Below are 18133 nucleotides of genomic sequence, written 5' to 3' on the forward strand. Positions count from 1 at the left end.
TGAATTTTTCAGCCATTACATTACCACCACCCTCCTCCAATCAAAAATAGGAACAGCTTACTTGCCAGAAGAGAAACAAAAAGAAATAGGGAATTAGAAGAAAAAGAGGCAGAGGACTGATCTAAGGATGCCACAGAGATTCCCATACTCTGCAATGGCCTTGTCCCTGCCCAATACAGAAACACCTCCAAGCAGCCTGCCTTCTCCCAAGAAGAGCTAGTCTTGTGCATCAGACACTTCTACCTGGGCATCAGAAAGGCCAAACCCATACTGCCTAGCTGAAATAAAGCCTTGTTTCAAGCACACTTGAGAGGAATGAAAAGTTTAAACTCAACAGAATTGACCACCTATATGCCTACAAATCAATAAGAGTTACATCACCCGGTATTGAAGGCACCACTCAGGGCTAACAAGTGCTTGTCCAGTCTCCCTCAAGGGCTTTCAGTTTGAGTGACTCTGACTGACTAGGCACCATATACAATGCAGTTATCTTCATCCCTAATTATATTATTTTCAGTGCCACTTCTTTGCTCTCAGCTACCTGCCAGGCACATAGCCAACTATATAGGGCATTTCAAGAAAAGAAATAAGAAAGGTCCAACTAAGTCTTGCAGGCATCACACGTTTCCCTAGTGAAAAGTCAGTGGAGTTTTACCAATGAATCAGCAATCTTAAAAGACCTAAAAGCAAGGTTTTTTCGCAGTTCTACCAAAGACACTTAGAACTGCGCCTCATGCTCTATATTAACATCAAGGGATAATTCTGATCTCCAGAATATGAGCACATGCAGGACTTGCCCTCACTGACATCAGCAGCAACCCTAGTACCTCAGGGGGTCTCTGACCTTGCTAGCAGTAAGAGGCTCTGAGGAGGATGACACAGAATACATCCAACTTGCTTCCTGCTCACTTCATCTCTCTGTAGAAGTCATCGCGCTCAGAAGCACACGCTGCCATCTTTACTGAAAAAGTCAGCTAGTGCAAATTTGAGCAATTCTGTAGCTCCTTCTACTTGTTTCCAGGTGACATCACTGATCCTTGATTTTAATCGCAGCTGTCAATGCTCACTGCGTTTGTACTGCATGCATGTATTTACTGTACACCCATCTGTCTGGTTAGTTACTTATGCAATCTTACCATGACCCATTCATCTTATTTCTTCTTTTACCCTCCATTTTTGATGACATTGTCCATTGCCTCCTGTCATCTTTATGCAATAAACTCATATGATGGAGAGAGTCTGCTGCCCTCGTAGTACTCATTAATGCATGAGCCCAGTCTGTCAGTACAGAAAACTCACAGTTCCACTGCAGAGAGTAAAAAATAATAGAGAGAAAGTGTGGTTCTAATATTCTGGCTAGTAAAGCTCAGAGATAAGATTCTGTGGCCTATTAATTGAAGGAAAACACGAAACACCTGCAGCTTTTGAATAGGTTTGTATCATTTGTGTAATATGTTGGGCGCTTATTAATTCTTGGGACCTTAAAAACCTTTGGGTTTGATGAGTGACCCAGAAAATGGTTTGGTATCAGATTTTCTGCCAGGTCCTTTCTAAGTAAAAGTGCCACATTTCAAAATCTCAGTGTCTTGTGATAGCCTGTTTGTTTCGATTGCAAAGGACTGAGTTTCATCTTGCTCAGTGCTCAGTAGTTGCTGTTGGACTGATGATATCTTTCCAAAGTTACCTATAATTAAAGATGTTTTATAATCACGCAAACACTAACAGTTAGGATAGAAGTGATGTTTACAAGTTTGGTCTCTTTCACAGAAATTTCCGCTTGGGTGCAAACCCTGCCTAGAGCTAACAAAAGAAAATCTTTGAGTAGAAATGAACTGGTAAGCTGTAATTAATTAAACAGCCCCATGAGAAGGTCAGAGGGTGATTATGCACTGTTGCTTCTTTCTTCCAACAGCTTTTACCTTTCTTTATGTTCCACTCTTACTCTTTAAAAAACACTGGCATATTACAACTAATCTAAAAACTATGGACTTTGCCTAGGGGAAAAAAAAAAAAAAAAAAAAAAAAAAGGTAAAAACAAAAACAGAGAAAATCAAGGACATAGTCAAAATATTTTTTTAATGACGTAAGTATGTGAGCATCTGCAGGAGACTTTCTGCTGTGCTCATGATGTGAACATGGAACAAACCACTGAATCCAAACTCCGCAAATCTTGTTTGCAGATTATCTATAAACTCAGCCTCGTCAGAGAGCTCCCAAAGCTGGAAACAGTATGAACACAGCCCTGCCCATCTCTGGCACGCCCTTGTAGTCAGGGCCTGAAGGTGGATCAATACAAAACAGATGGTGATGGCCTAATTTGTTTCTGTGCTACATCTCCATGAGACTCTTAGCAGCCCATCACTGCCAATGAAACATTGAGGAGTATTGCCCCCATTGTGCCAGAGATGAGCTCCTTAAGGTGACTGCCCTATGTCTTCCAGAAGAACTGCATGGTCAGCACTGGGCACTTAACTGCTTCCAGATGTACATTACACTGCTACAGAAACTCACAGCAGAGGAAATAAACAATCACCTATAGCAGTCAGTCTTACAGTTTCTATTGTAATTTTCAGGGTATGCACACCCACAGTGCAAGCAGCATTGTTTAAGGCACATATTACAACAGAACAAAATATGGTTTCTCTTTACCAAAAATAACATCTGCCCATGTAAAGTGGAATATCTCCAGGAGGATGGACTGAAAGGTGCCCAGTGGAGGTGCTTGATGAATAACAGGACTCTGTAGGGCGTAGCCTGGAAAGAAAGCATACTTAACATCTAGATTATGTAAACTACCCGTTTCTTAAGAAGAGGTTGGTAGCCCAGTGATGGAGAGATGAGCTTAACAAAGGGGAACTGTTTTGAAATGACAGTCTTTTCTTCTTTGCAACATAAATGCAAGACAGGCTGGCCCAGCAGCAAAGCAGATAGCAAGACTGCTAACACATTGTAAGGTAAACATGCCACCTAAGTCGCAAATAAACCTGTGGAGAAGATTAGGAAGTCGATATTAATGAAGGAGAACTAGTCCTTGGTGGGACGAAATCATTTCTACTGCCTCTGATTAAAAGGATTAGTATGACAGAGAACACAAAATCCTGAATCTCTGCCCAGGGCTTCTACTCTTTATATACTCTTTATCTGTTTGGTTTATTTGTTCGTGGATAACGTGGCTTGGGATAGTTTTGGTTTTTTTCCCCTTCGTAATAGAATTTCACATTTATGATACAAGATACTTTCTAATTTTCTGTCTTCCCTGTGAATGAAACTCTCTTTTATTAATAAATTTATTTGAAGAAACACTCTTCAGTAAGAGTCCTTATCAGTGTAAGAAACTCCATACACTGTATCCCACTGAACAAATCATGATACAGTGAAATTCCCCAAATGTTTTAAACTTATTTACATGGAAACAGCATTATAATAAAATTCAAAAGTTCAGGGCAACAGCCACTAAAAAATTCATCGTTGATCACTGATGAATACATAGATGGATATATAGGTACATGGGTCTAGGTACATATGTGAAGCTCTGCACATATAAAGCATCTAAGAAAGATAGTAATTCAACCTCCATGTTTACCTACCATCATGTGCACAGTCAAAGGAGAACACACAGAGTCAAACCCTGATGCAACGTCTTCACTATGTGTTTAGGAAGATGTACTACCACAGAACTCATAGTGGGATTCTCTTGTTCAACACTGTACACTTGAGAAGAAAGTCATAAAACCATTGGGAAAAAATTTATTAAAGAGGGCTCTGAACAACCCTATCCTCCTAGGCCAAATATCTATATCTCAAAGAAAGTGAGATATCTTTCTTACCTGCTTCTTTCCTTCTTTTTCCCTCTCCTGCAATGCCATGCTCCCCTCACAAAGAACAAAATGAAAGCAAAAAGTAAGGCAAAATCTTCTCCCTGACATCCAGCAATGGAGCCAGTGACAACTGAGAGAAAGAAAAGCTCATTCATTCTCAAGCATGGCCTGGCATGGCACAACAAAGTGTTCTGGCACAAAGGGTGATTTAGAGTCTCTATCCAGGTAACCATCAGCACATGCTTTCACTTTCTTATGACTTTCTGACCACGTCTGACTTCACCATGTCGTAGGATGTAGAACTTGTGCTCTTTCAACCCTATGATGGAAAAAGTCTGATGATGTGGCATGAGTCCCACAATTCTACATGCAGAAGAACAAATCCCATGCTCCAAAGGAGCAACTCCATGTTTTGAACTGGGTTACCCACCTCAAAATCAATGGTGTTCCACATTCCGTGGAAGTTTTCCATTTCAAAACTTACCATAATGAGCATAAATAATTCACAGACTTTTCATTTATATAACAAATGAGGATGTGGTTTCAAAAGGTCACACACTGACCTAGCCCTACTCCCACTGCAATTTATGGCAGAGCTCCAACTGACGCCAGTAGGAGCAAAATTCTTGTAATGGGGAATTATTTTGAAAATCAGATGGAAAAAATTCTTGAGCCACATCTGCTTTCCCTTTTTCTCCCCTCTTCACTCAGCCACACCCATCTTTTGGTCTCACTAGTTGTGGTGGAATGATGCAGTAATTGGTTCTGCATGGGTGAGACTGCACTGAGGCAGATGTGTTGCCATAATCTAATCTAATTAAAATAATTTTCAGATCTGAGCGAATATTTAAATAAAAATATAAAGCAGCCCTTGACAATTGTTTGATTGCTGTGAAAATAACTGAGAAAGATGAGTAATGTCAGTCTGAGCTGAGATCGTAGCTCATTTGCCTTTCCATCTGCATATATTTTAAATCCTAATTATATGTAATTAACAGCATAAGTAACATGATTCTTCTTATAGCTGACAAATTCTTAGGTCCATTCTGCATGCCTTCAGATGCATATGTACCAATGAATTTATACACCCTTTCTACCTGAGCGTTTTACATCAAGTAATTATAACTTAGCTCAATTAAAAACACTCTTGAAACAAGCATGGCATCTTTTAGATTCACAAAGCTCATTTAAGAAGCCAGTAGGCATGATTGGGTCAGCCCAACAACGAAGGCTGACTGGGAATTAAAAAGAAGGTCACAGATGTATGACTTTATTTTTGGCTGGACGTTTTCAGAAGGGTGTTTCTACATTACATCAAAACTAATTCGAATGTAGAATAAGGCAAGCCAGCCCTTTTTCAAAGTGACCAGATAGGATGTATTATGAGTACATCTGAAGCTACCAAAATCAGGACCTTTCTGCCTTTCAAACACTCCTCACTCACTGGAGAAGCAAAATGCACTTGAGAGGTAATGTCTTTTCTCTAAGAATTATCTACACTGACAAGGATGGAAAGCAAGGCCAGCCCCTCTCCTACAGTACTGTTGAATCCAATTAATGACAGTGGTGCTGTTGACACCCTTTTGCCTATCTGGCAGTAGCAGCTACTCCCAAAAATGACTGGGGAGTGGATGTGACCTTGGCACAGACCATGCCATGACCAATGGGCACTGTTTGAAAATAAGCAAAAATGATTACCATTAACAGGTCAGTGCTGCACATCCATGGAAAAGTTTCAGTTTTCATATAATTTTTGGAGCATATGGTTTATCAGGTAAACTTCAATCAATGCTACAGCCATTTTCATGATGTTTCCAATCTATTTTGCAGAGGCACAGGTGAAGAAGAATAAATACTACTACCTCTAGTGCTATTTTATTCTATTTAACACTCTGCATTTATGACAGTTTTTCACATGTTCTAAGTGGGATAAAGACATGAACAAATCTTCACAGAATACCTTCCCTGCCAAGTAATGTGACTGTGACTCAACAGGTGAAGAAACAGTAGGTAGTTACTCCAACCATCAGGATGACTTCTGGCTGTGAACAAGAACTCATCTTGTTATCAACATATGGGTCTTTTCCACAGGTGTAGTGGGAAAATCTCAGGAAGGCCATATGTAAGAAAGCTGGTTATTGCCCCATTTCTTTTGTAATACAGGCCTTTTCAAAGGGTAAGCTCTCATAGAGTAGAAGACATAAGGGTTACGAGAAAAGTTCTGCTGTCCTACTCTGGACAGTTTTTGCTGATTCTTGCCCACTATGATGGGATCTTATTCAGTTTTTAAGATACTTTAGATTTTAATAAATCTAAATCATTCAGAAGTGATTAAATTACATCACGGCACAACATATAAAGTATGTAGCTGACATAAAATAGTAGTGTAATAAAAAAATCATGCATGTTGGAATATACCATGAATGGAATAGATGACCACTGAAAATAAATGTAGCTGATATTTAGCACACACTTCAACTCAGATTTCCCTTCAGACAAAACCTCAGCTGTTTACAAAGCTTAAAAGCTTTAGCAGTAGGTGTTATGAAAGTCTGGTTCTCATTTCAATGTCAGCTTTTCCACATTAATTGACTGTCCAGACTTGTTTCCATCATACTTCCTGGAGTATTCTTCCAGTTCTACATTCGTCTCCGCTTCTGATTTGCACATACGTGGTTGAAAGAACTGATTTCTATTTAAGCATCTTAATCTTAGTTCAGATTGAGTAGCATAACTACAGGCATCTGAGTTTGAAAAAGATTGGCCTAAAGGCTGAAGCATTTCTGGTTTTGTTCGAGTAAATTAGTATGCTTCCTATGCAGAAAACAAGTCTGATCACTGCAGGATTGCTGAACCAGAGTTTCTCCCAGATTGGGCCAAGCAAAATATCAAAAAGATTCCTGAACTCTTCCAAATTTGTGTCAAGAACGTTACTGCTAATTCATTTACCTTAATAGGTTTACTTTAATGTCTCATTCAAGCCTAAGTATCATGGCCGATTAAATGAAATTGTAGATTTCCTTCTGCCATTCAGCATAATCTGACACGACTCTATTTTCACTTCTCACTGCTGTTTCTTCAATAATTTGCATGCCCTTTGTCATTATGAAGCATTCTTGCTCATCTCCTAACCTGTAGAACGTATTTCTTTTCACCTATTCTGCAGGGGCAGAAGATTTCCAGGAATTAGGGAGATGGGGAAGCCAAGTCCCTTCCATTCTTGATGACACCCTGTCTGTGCCTGGTTCTGCAGGGTGAAACTAATACTCAACTAATGTCAGTGAGATGAACAGGTGGGTTGTTCTTGTAATTGTCACAGATACTGTATGCTTGTGACCCTGAAACCACTTCTCTATGATAAATGATGAAAACCTTTTGTAAATGGTAGGTAATATTTTGGGAACAATCTGAGTTCCTAGAGGAAATAGCTCACTATCTATCTGAGCAGTAATCAAGAAGTAAGACAGCCAGACACAATCTTCTGTTCCACAAAAAGCTTTAATTTCCAATAAGAAGTGAAGCATCATCTTAGCTAGAGGGCATTGCACAGTCTGGTTCTCCATGCCACCATTGGAGCTGCAGCCAGGTTTGCACAACCCTCACAGTCAGTACTGACAATGAACTGTTATGTCTCTGCCTATACATAAGCACTAATGTGATCATTTAAGTCATGCCTGCAAGAATCAGTCATGACCACAGGCTCCTGTTACTAACTTCTGTACAGGTGCACAATACATATCAGGCCTTTCCACAGAGATCTTTCTTATGTACACCTTCCTTAAATACAACTATGGCACTTCATTACACCCCTCTCAAACAAATGTAATTGACATGTCTAATGTGCATACTTACTGAAATTGCCTCTGTGTATGAATTCAAGTAATCCTATGTGGATGAGGGTCATGTCTGTGAGTGGCTGATATTGCCTTTAATCCCATTTCAGTGATGATGGAGAGCTTGGATGATGCCAACCTTGGATGATTTGTGTAGTTGCAAAGTGAAAAAAATTTACCCTGGAGGAATGACGTGGTATAATTTACACAGTTCATACACTGCATCAATTTTGCTTAGCTGTTATCCTAAACATGTAATCAGCATGCTCTATCTAATGCAGTCAGGTAACAATTATCTTGAAGATCAGATCTATTTTTTCACATTTGCAATTCACCATGCCAGTTATGTACTGTGGCAGAAAAGTCCTCATTTTTGGAATTGATTTGTTTGTATTGCTAAATCACGTTTTCTTCTCCTGACCTTTTTCTTTAGTGTAACTGTATCTACTTTGATTAGTATGATGACTCTTCCATGTCTATTTTCCATTTTAATAATAATATTTATACCTTCCTTCTTTTCCTTGTCTTTCCATGACTCGTTGTCTGTGTGAAAATAATGTACTACTTACAAGACTAAAGTCTGAGCTACAATTTTTTCTCATGAACAACCCTTACATTTGGGTGTGCATGCTTCCAATACTTCAGTGGTTTCTTGGCATTACCATTCTGTTTCTCAGTTTTGTGTTTCCTTCATGGTTGGTATTCCCACCAGCAGTACAATTCTGATGTCAGCAGATCAAATTGGATAACAGCTGGCTTTTTCTGATACATAATTTATTCTGATTAGAAAAATAATGGCTTTAAGCAAGAGAACCTTTCTATCGTCAACAGCTGGTGTTTCCCTTTGCTTATGCAGGTGTTAGTTCCCTTTCAGTTCTTTTCAAAAGTGATCTTCAGTTCAACAAGCTTGTTTTTTCACTCCCACCCTAGTCTAATTGTGGTTGTGGCTCAACCAGGAATCCATAAATCTTTATTAACTCTGGCACTTCTCTTTCTGCTTTCATCACACATTTATTTGTATGATAATACTTCAATACCTTAAATCACCGCTGAAACATTTATCATAACAAATGGCACTTCTTTAGTGTTATGTCCCTGTTCTCCCACCTTATCTACAGTTTGTTTGCTCAGACTGTAAGCTCTCAGAGTCTGCACTCAGGTTTTCCAGGACAGATCACTCATTTTTGAGCTTTTCGAGATGAAAAGCATTCAGGTTTACAAGGAGCTATAGGAGAGGTCTACCATTACACACCATCACTCTGTGTGAAAAGCAGGTTAAAACACAGAAGTTCTGCAGTAAGTCATTAGTTTCTCATCATCTCCTCTGAAAGAGAAAGGCAGTGACCAAAAAAAGACCAATAAATAAATAGTATCATACTATTACTTCCAAGGACAGTATCCACAAAAGCATCACACCTTATGAAGTGATGACAGTAACTTGCAAGAATAGGTACAAAGTGATAAAGAGGTCCTTTTTAGCCAATCTACTCTCTCTTGTCTCCCCATCTGAAATATCTGATGTTTGTCAGAGCGCAAGAAAACATTACAAGAAGAACTCTTCTAGAAAACATGGAAACTTGATGATCATTTGGAGGAAGGAAAAAGCACAGCAATACTTTGCCCACAGCTGAAACTAATAAAGTACTTTTTTTTCTTGTTTGTTTTGTTTTGTTTTGTTTCTCCCCATCCCCTCTTTTCATTTCCTCCACACCTGTGGTCACTACACCTAACAGCTCCCTTGCTGCCCACCAATGCAAACAGGCCACAATCACATCACCTTCCCAAACCACTGAATCTTTAGTGTCAACAGAATGTGACACTTTCCCAGACCCTGAGGAGTACACAATTAGGGCTGTGCTCAGTCTCTGGGGAGGCTTCAACTTCAACTCCAGAACTTAATTCAGCACTTAATTAATGGATATTTCAACTTGAAGAATGACCTTCATAGGAAGAAGTTGCTACATGCTGATTCAACACTGCTGCCAAGTTCTGCCATTTTACAGGCTCTGCTTCTCTCCTGTGACTGTGTATACATGGTTGGACATGGAAACTTCTAGCAAAGGGCTTGACTTTCCTGCTGGTACAAGAGAGCCCTTTTTCCAACACCAACTGGTCTGTTTGACAGTGAGAGAGCAGTTCCAGTTGGCTCCACGTGCAATGCAAAGGGATCACATGAGAATATCTGTAAATGTATCTTCTAGGTCCTCACCTGTATTTCTGCTTACTTCCTAAAGGGGATAGGGAACTTTGCAGCAGGCCAAAGGGCTTGCTTACTTAAATGCTTTTTCTCTGCTTTAGCGTGAGAGTTTGTTTGCCATATAATAAAGATAGAGTTGATTAAGGCATGTCTGGACCTGGATTAGTACGTCATTGCAACCCCTTGGAACTGGCAGCGTTAGACAATCATCCACACCCCAGGTGGATCTACTCTTATTGGCCTAATTATACCTACATTGCTATCCACTGTACTGACATGAATCATAAATGTTTTTATGGGTGTACATGCTGATGTACTGCATAATTGCACAGACGCAGCCCCTCAAAGGCCAGATTTTCCCTGGTGAACTCTGCAGGCATCCCTTGCTGCTAGCAGAGAAAAGGAAACAAAGCTGTCTTTCCCTACTGCAAGGAGAAATGCCAAAGAGGCAATGGCACTGTTATCACACTCTCTTTGTCTCCTGGGAGCCTTAAGAATAAAGAAAAGACAGTCTCTTCTGGATGCAGAAGAGTAGCACTGTCTTTAGATGCCTGAAGAGTATGAGACAAAGAACCACAGTAGGCCTGAGGCTGCATCTCAGTGGATTGTTCATGGAAATGCAACAGCCACTGTGGAGCACACAACAGATTTCTCATGTGCACAACCAGTAACTGTCAGCTCTGGGTCATAAGTTTCTTTAGTCCCTGTATCTGCCCCAACTAACCAAAGTCAGGTGGAGGAAATGACCAGAGGGAAGGATCTCAGTCTCCTCTGCTGTGAGGAGGGGTAGGAGGGCCACCATACTCCCCTCTCTCCTTGTAGTCCCTGTCATGAAGAAAAATGCCAGTGGGGATGACAACCTTCCAGCCTCCTAAGACTCAAACTCCCTCAGTTAGCATCCCCAAAGACCAAAGAAGTTGAATAGTTTTTCTCTGGACTAAGGGCCTAAATACAGTGCTGCACTTTTCTCTTTCCTGAGCATTTAGACAGTATAGATTCATCTTACACTTTTTAGAGACTTGTTCTCTTATTTTCTTCAAGTTGGTAGAGGAATCTAACCAGCATACAGATGTTGCAACACAGTCATCCAAATGCTCATGTTTCAAGATCCAGAGATACTGCGGCTGAAGCCCAACCTTGGAGTACACTAGGGAATTATAGCAGGAAAGTTGCAGTATTTCAGGAAATTTGGGGTTACAAATGTCATCACTTTTCTCTGTGACTCAAAATTTGAATTTTCCACAGTGATTTCAAGGTGAAAATATCTGGAGTCTATCTCTTATTTCCTGAACATCTCATACCTCTTAATAAATACTGTGATTCAGTAGTGGTTCCACACATTGATACCCTGGAAAGCCTGACCTGCAAAGAACTGTGCAGAGTTCACCTGAATAAGCTTAGATGTTTGTATGAACAGAAGAGTCTCTAAAATCCCCTCTCACAAGGGTTTACAAAACAAGGAAATGAATATAACTACCAAAAGAGAAGAAAATGCAAGTGTCCTGCACTAAATCTGCCAATTAATTCACTCTTTTGATTTAGATAGCTGTCTCATAGATGGTAAAAACATTTTTATGATAAATACATTAAACAAAGTTTTATAAATCTGTCCTTATTCTTTCCTCTCAATCTGACATAAATATTACATTCATAAATCTAACCTGCAATAAAATCCTCCCCTAGTTTATAGGATTAAAATATACTGCCTGTGAAGTTCTGCCAGCTATCCACTGAATCCTGGTACTGTGAGCATTTCACCCCACTTCTTGTGGATTACTCTGATCTTAAATGCATTTTAAAGTGTTGTGCCTCTGCTGTTTTTCATGAGCCTTCCTAAGGCACAGATCCTACAGGATTTCTTTTAAAAAAGCTATTTAGTGCTGCTTAGATAGAGGCAATTTGCCAGCATCTATGGAGATGCTTTTCCCAGAACAATCTCTCCTATTTAATCAGTCTCTTAATCACTTTGATATTGAAAACAAACAGAGGAATGTAGGATGGGAATCATTTTTAACAAGCTACCTTACTCATGAGTGAGTTTGAATAAAGCCCACAATTGTTCTGCTGACAAGTCTGAAATCCGAACTGTGAGACCAATAAATATTTTAAGATGATTCCTAGATCCAAAGGCAGGACCGACTTTGAGAATGAGATCCGTCACAAGCAATGTATAAACTCTACAGTCTGTTTTCCTCAGCTAGGGAGTGACACAAATCACTCCCCAGCTTCCCTTTCTCATTTTAATTTTCCGCCATTTTAATATACTTTAAAAAAGTATACAATCCTTACTGCTAAAGTACGAAGAAATAATGTGACTTTTCTTGCTCTTTATGAAATCATTTCCCTATATATAACTTGCTTAAAAGAGAATTGATAGACTATGGAAAAAAATTGTACTGAGAATTTATAGCCAATTTGTGTCTGATCATTACTTACATATGCCTTTTCATATGACTGCTTCCTGTATAATACTCTCCTAATCTATATCTGTTTTGCAAAAATCCATATTTTAAATCTAATATCCCATTAGTCCAGCCATGGCTTCAAGTATCTTGGATGATCAGACTATTTCAGAAATCTCATCTGATTTTTTCATCTTTTTTTTTGCTATCTGAACGTTACAATATCAGTGCCTAGTCCATAGTTAATGTGCTGAACAACACTGACTGAAGGTTTGGTGTCCCTTTATATATCTGCAGACTCACCCTTATACTCCTACATACGTCCCAATTCACTTTAACTGCAGTATTTTGGTACCTGGATGCTAGAAAACTTTCAAGGACCTTTCCCTCACACACCATGTGTCCAATCTCTCTGAATATCCTGAATGATGCTGTCTAATGTGACACTCTGCAATTCAAACAGAGCAACACTTGTCACATTATTCCCTTAGTTGTTTATTGGGTTGAAAGAGATGTAAATAAATCTCAGAAAGTTGTATTTTCTCTAGCTGTTTTCTGTTCCAGCCTCAAAGGAGTTATGTCAAAAAGAAACCACCAGGCATATATATGATTTTAAACTGACCTGCAGAAGAGTAGAATTGGTACAGCCCGTCATGCACATCTCATCTGCCATGGTTAAAATAAGGAAAATAACAGATTTCATGATTAAGGACTGCACTGCAAGGGAATTGTCAGACATGACCTGAAATACCAGACCACATAAATAGGGGCAGCCCTGTTGAAAACATATCTGTTGTGACTTCATTGACTGCAGTCAAGCCTGGAGTGTTGCTGCACTGACTATTCCTGCTACCTACAGTACAAATAGCAAAGATGGCAGAGTCCTTCCTAAAATGCCCAGGGTAAGGAGCCATAGCACCATGCAGTGTGCACCTCTAAAGAAGGTGGGAGCTCAGATCTCATGTGCAAAATTAGACACAAATTAGTTGTGTCTTTCCAGCTTTTAGAGGAAAACTTGAAAACTAGACTCTGAACCTGGTGACAGAAGTCTTAAGACGTTTTATCCTTCAGGTCTCATTGTGAGTCCACACACAGAACTGCAAAACAATGTTCTTAATGAATACATTTGCATTTGGCATACACTCAGTGAACAGTTTTCCCAATCAAAAGCAGATTTTTTAAGCATGGTTAAGAGCACTCTATTACTGCCATCCAAATCAGTTTATGAGAGGTGACCAAGCACTCCAACATGACTGAAAACTGAGGCAGAACTCAGGAGGTTCTGGATGTTAGCAGCAGTTGCACAACACATCTGGATACAGTCCGTCTGTGTTCATTATATAAAAATGATATTAATTCCCTGAGATCCCGTGGCATTTATAAAATATTGAGCACTTAGTGGCAGGAAAGCTGTTCCTATTAACCTTTTCATTCAGTCTAAATTTTACTGCCCTTTCATGCTAAGCTCTCTTTAGACCACTTTGGTAGTAAATATCCTACTAAAGACTTTTTGTACTGCCACTGGAAGTGTAAAGAAGTCTGGCTGTAAATGAGAATCAGGCCAAGTGTGTCCAAATAGAAATGAAAAAAGAAAAAAAACAAAAAAAGAACCACAAAAGCACAACCGAAACAAGAAACAGCCACCAACACCAAATACTTTGGAGGTTTAATCACTTGTAGTATAAGTCTACCCCCTTACAAGAACAACAACAGCATGTTTCCAGCCATCCAATGCTGTATTGTTTCTCCAATTGTCCCCTTTAATTAGCCTTTCTATCCCCTGGTGCTCTTGGTTTATTACATGAGTTGTAAACAGGACATTATTCAAGGCTGTTTAAGGCTAATTACACTACAAATTTCAGGGTCTGGCTGTTAAGTGGTCATAAATGACTCCTTGTAACTACTGGATTGTTAGCAAAAATAATGAAACACAATTGTTGCATGTAAACGAAAGTGAGCAGGAAAATAATTAATAATGATGATTACTTAATTGAAAGTTAGGTCCAGTGCTTGGGGACATTCTCTGGATTTCTGATATTGTTTTTGTAGCCACTAGCTTTTGAAAGTGAAATCTCATTATTTCTTTTGCCTCCCCAGTGAATTCTGTGTTATATTCAACCCCAGGTACACAAACTAAATGCAACTAAAACATCATTTGCTTTGAGAATCTCAGTCTTGGCTCTTTGGCATAAATGGCATACTTGGATGAGTTTGATCTTGAAGATGATGAGCACCCTCAGGAGCCACAAGCTCTGCAGTTTCCTAACATCTCTAAAAAAGGCTGCAACTGCACTGTGTTGTAGAGATAGCTCCTAGCTTTCTTCCAAAGCCAAACACGGTTAAGAGACATAGAAGCTTTTTGAGTAAGTTCTGGAGCATGACAAAATCCTAAGCCTTAGCTAAGCCCATGAGTTCTGGGACAGTCCAGTATGTTGGCATGGTGCAGGTATGGCCAGCTTTGTTCAGCCCAGCTCCATCAGCTTTCATCTCACCATTCTTTTCAATGCTGTTATATGGCCAATAAAGGCTATGCTTTCTCCTAGAAGAATTCAGTCTGTTACATGGCAATGCAGTGGAGCTCAAAGAGGCAGCTGTGTTACAGGCCTCCTGTGCAGCAAAATACACATCTAGAGCACAGAGTAATAAGAATGCTGTGGTTTATACTATTTACTAGCGTGTGCTCCAATGAAAAATGTAAATGCTAGCAGTGGGATAGGACAAGCAGTAGAATATACATTTTGATTACTGTTGCTAATGACAATTTTCATCATGTGGCCCCAACTTAGAACAAATTAGTTGACAACTAATTACAAAGAGGTAGCTCTTAAACTCATATAATCCCTGACAGATTGCACCAAGTGAGGAGTGAGGACCTATCCAACAAATCATTATGAAAACAAACAACTGAACATGTTGTTCTATTGTATTTAAACCAATGCTGTTGCAAGCAGAATACTTCAGCAAGTAAACCCAAGTATTTTAAACCAGAAACAAGATAGCATAAAGGGCTAGATAAATCCCCAACATAAACACTTCTACTCATGTCTTCACCTGTGAAGTGATTTGTTATAATGCTGACTAATTGGTTTCTAAGTTTTGCTGTGGGTTCTTTGTCTTATCTAACCTACATTTTATTGTCAAAATCCAAACAAACATAAGCTTCTAGTGTCATCAACTAGTTGCTACAAGAAGCTGTGACATGTTAAACTCCATTATCCTTAAGGGAGTAGTAAAATCCTCTCCTACATTAGCTCATAAAGCCTCTTTTTAATTAGAATTAGACTGACTGGACTGATCTCCTCTTTGTTACCATTCCCATTGATTCCCACATCAGGAGGAACATAGCAGCCACAGAAAAGAGTACGTCCCATTCTGTTGATCTGGAGGAGGAGGGTGTTTGATTGACACCTGACCAAAGGTTTGATTTCTATCAGGGAGAAAAGTTAAGACAATTCCTACAAGGTATGATGAAGTAAAACAAACTGCATTGACGAATACCTAAGTAATGTAATATACCTATTCCATTTCTTGCAGGACTCTCTAAATAGGTTAGTGACTGGATTGCCTTTTCTCACTCGCTCAGGGCTTGCCATTAAGTTTAGGCTTTAGTATTGCAGTTACAAGTACAGTTAATAACTTTAAAATAAATTAATAAAGAACACGATCTCCTGCAGAGTTCTCATCTCTAATTAAGTGGTGGAAGGGGAAGCATGTAGCGCAGTAAGAAATAATTGAAACAAAGAAGCTTTCTTTTTTATCAAGCTATTCAGCATTCTGGCATCCTTCCAAATACATTCCCTATAATTGGAAACATTAAATTGCCTGATTTAAATCTGCAGCCCCCTCTCAAGCACACGGTCACAGTGAAGGATGTGGCATTGTTCATGAGTCATGCCGTCTAACAGGAGAGTAAGCTGGGGTGGATATGGAGCCGTAGTGCTCTACTGAGGGAGTGAGGTAGGTGACTTCGTTTTGCCAAGAATAGTTAGTTTCCTGAAAATAGTTTTTTTCAGGGATATCCACATATAATGCAAGTGAAATAAAACAAGGAAAGGGCCTGAGAAGAACTAGGAAAAAAAGCTAAACCATTTACTTCAGCCTTTCCACTTCAAATATATATATATATTTTCCAAATATTACCTTCACTGCTGCCACTGTGAACATTCATGTCTAATCTAGGCTCTGGGAACACTGTTACTTAATCAGGACCTCCATACTCTTTGCTTACCTCTTCACCTCCTTAGTTTCCTCAGAGCTAGGTCCCAAATTTGTTTCCACACATCTTGGCACACCTCCCACAGCAACATTCCCCAACCTCAAAATCAAACAGCCCCTATCTTTGTCATAGAGAAATAAGATGGCATGCAAGAACAGCAAGGTAGCAAATATGCAAGATCCTGAAGCATTCAAGAGCTGATTCCAGAAGGGTGATTTCAGAACAAGAGAATGGCAGAGGAGTCTGATACTCTGAGAAACATCCAAGGTAAAGAACATCAGCCTCACACCTCATGCAGGACTCAGAACCAAACCTCACTGATGTGCATGGAGCTGCCACAAACTGGACATGATTGACATGGAGCTCTGAGCCCGGATCTCCAAATCAAACAAACCTGTTAGTTCCTTCATTCTAGATAGTCTTGAACCCAGAAATGACAACAGACAGCCAAACTTCTGTGCCAGACAAACAAAGGGGCAGGAGGAGAGCCTGGGTGGGAGCGAACATGGTTTTTCTCCTAACATCTTCTTAAAGGACAGATCTTAGCCTGGGTGAAGCGCCTAAGCAAGCATGAAGCACCCATGCAGAGGTCAGCACCTGTCAGGAAGACCATAGCCTGCAGAAACATACCTCAGCCAGCTTGAATCTGCTCATAAAATTAGTCTGCAGCTCATCATTTTACACGCTGGCACATGAAGCAGAGCATCTAGCAACATTGCTTAGCGGACATGGTGGTGATGGGCTGAGGGTTGAACTACATGATCTTAGAGGTCTTTTCCAACCATAATGATTCTGTGATTCTGTGATTCTATGATCCATGTGACTCAGCTCCATCACGAAACTCCTCACCCAACCTCAGAGCTTCCACCTACTTGCCACATGCTGCAGCAGAGCCTAGAAATCCTTGATGTTTATTCTCCACTGTGATATCTCTGCACATTTCTGTGCCCCAATAACATAAAACAAGCAGCACCTCAAGGGTGGCAGGCTACAGCTGGAGGCACAAACACCTGCGTCCAAGCACAGAATGTTCCCTGTCCTTCAACAGTTTTCCATTGCACACCTCACAAATCAGATCCTCTGTGCAGTGAAGTCTGCATTGTGTTGAATATAAAAACAAGTTCAAGAGGGATAAATGTGACCACAAGGAGAAAAATCCTGCCTTTTAAACCCTGAAAATAATGCTTGTGTTACACGACACAGCTTTGCCCCTCAGAAACCTACAGAAACCAGTGGAGGAGTTTGCTTCTCTGTGAGATTTTTAGCATGCCACCATGGATTATCTGCAATATTTAGAAACAACTGTTATGAGACCATATACTCTGCAGTTAAAGAAGAAAAGGTGCTTTATTTATTGTTACCCTTGCTTTCATCTTCCTACTTTATGTTAAGTGTACAAGCCCACATATGTCAGAGGCAGTTTTTCCTGAAATGGACCCACAATGCCCACATTTGTCAGATCTCTGAATTTCAAACAGTAACCTCAAAAGACACCGACAAGAAAAGATGATGTAGTTGAATGGTAAATAGCTAAATGTTTATAATTCCTAGTCCGGGTGGTATGTTTACACATACATACCACTTATGTATGCACACATCACATTTCAAATAGTAGGCTATGTTTTTAGCTGGGGGAAAGAAAAAAATAATGATTGAGGAAACCATGT

The 18133-nt window shown here is 39.7% G+C and overlaps 1 long non-coding RNA gene across 5 annotated transcripts in view; it reads left to right on the top strand.

Annotated features, from left to right (window-relative positions):
• Positions 1–18133, top strand: part of LOC107311492 (uncharacterized) — a 53504-nt gene that overhangs the window by 20434 nt on the left and 14937 nt on the right. For 2 of the 5 annotated variants that reach the window (XR_001554092.3, XR_001554091.2), the window contains exons 2-4: positions 3882–4043; positions 6985–7111; positions 9181–9310. This is a non-coding gene — a long non-coding RNA (uncharacterized LOC107311492). Of the gene's footprint in view, positions 1–3881; positions 4044–6984; positions 7112–9180; positions 9311–18133 lie in introns of those variants that run through there. The other 3 variants (XR_014943947.1, XR_014943946.1, XR_014943948.1) reach the window with 2 other exon arrangements.

Source organism: Coturnix japonica, chromosome 3 (genome assembly GCF_054131305.1).
Source record: "Coturnix japonica strain WE chromosome 3, WE-NBRP24, whole genome shotgun sequence".
Lineage (NCBI taxonomy): Eukaryota > Metazoa > Chordata > Aves > Galliformes > Phasianidae > Coturnix > Coturnix japonica.